This window comes from Marmota monax, unplaced genomic scaffold (genome assembly GCF_021218885.2).
Source record: "Marmota monax isolate L192 unplaced genomic scaffold, Marmota_monax_Labrador192_F-V1.1 WCK01_AAM20220418_F8-fsc00003, whole genome shotgun sequence".
NCBI lineage: Eukaryota > Metazoa > Chordata > Mammalia > Rodentia > Sciuridae > Marmota > Marmota monax.
The window spans coordinates 9083808-9085195 of NW_026694084.1; positions in this window are offsets into that span (position 1 = coordinate 9083808).

Here is a 1388-nt window from a genome sequence, read left to right on the forward strand (position 1 = left end):
TAGCTGCACGGCTGCCGGCGCGCCCCCTGCAGGTGGGAGGTCTGCGCAGCGGCTCGGCCTGCTCCGAAATAAGGGAAGATCATCTAACAGAGGTTTATCCAGTGGAGCCCGGGAGCATTTTGCACTTTTTACCTCCTTTTCTAAGCGTACGTTCTACCCTCTTCATTAAATGGAGGTTTCAAAGGCAAGGGCGGTTTTATTAAGTGTTATAAGCATCAAAAAATAGTTGCTGGCTACTGGGCAAATCTTGCACAGAACCCAAATAGCAATAGCCAACTAATGGCTAATAGTTCTTATTCTAAAATAGGACCCATATTTATTTTTCAAAAATAGATTGAATGTTCACACCTCACTTTGTAGTAGTCCTTGACTTATTGCAACATGTGTACAGCCAAAACTAAAAGTGTGGTGGGAAGTTCATGACCCAAACATTCTTTCATTCAAAACTTTCTTCTTTTTAGTTGACTAACTTGGGTCCTACATCCAAAGACTTCCCCTCCACAGTAACCGTGCCTCATCTGAATTCCAGCACCACTCATTCAATCAAGCCGCCCTCTAAGATGTCTCAGGTCCATCCATTCAAGGACCAGCTAGTCAGTCTACTAGTTCTTGGGACAATCATGTAAATGTTCAGGATTTCTATCAAATTTGAGGAGATCACAATCAATTTTTTCATATAAGAATTATAAGATCTCCAATCGAGGAGAGGAGGGAAAATAATGGGAGGGATGAAGGAAAGGAAAAGGGGGGATGGGATTGAAATCAAATTCCTTGCATGTAGTATTTTGTCAGAATGAACCCAAATGCTATGCATAATTATAATGCTCTAATAAAAATTTTAAAAAGAATTATAAGATCTCAGGGCCATTATAAGACCTCACATTTTCTTGTGTGGTGCCTAGTCATAAATATTACTCTTTGAATTAATGACACATTAATCAATTTGCCATTGATGTCCTCCTGGTGGTCATGTATTGAGTTTATATCTTCACAAATTCATAAATTGTGTCAAATCAGCAAGTAATTTAAGCCTTTCTACAATATATTCATACAATTACTTCATCTTCATTAATTGGTATGTCAAATAATCTAAGAGGTTATTCATTACTTACATTTAAATTTATCTCTTCCTCTTCATGAATTACTGCTTTGATTCGATTTTTTTAAAAAATTTTGGGACTCTGAAGATAGCTTTTTCTCCTCTGATGAGATTAAAGAAATGAACTGCCAGCAACACATATACTGACAGCAACACATATACTGTGGCTTCTTCATGTCACTGCACCTGGGGACTATGACATAATGGGTACTAGGAGTGTTCGTGGAAGTTACTCTTCACTCCAGTAATAACTTAATGCCACATGGAAGTGACCATGAACCACAAGAAT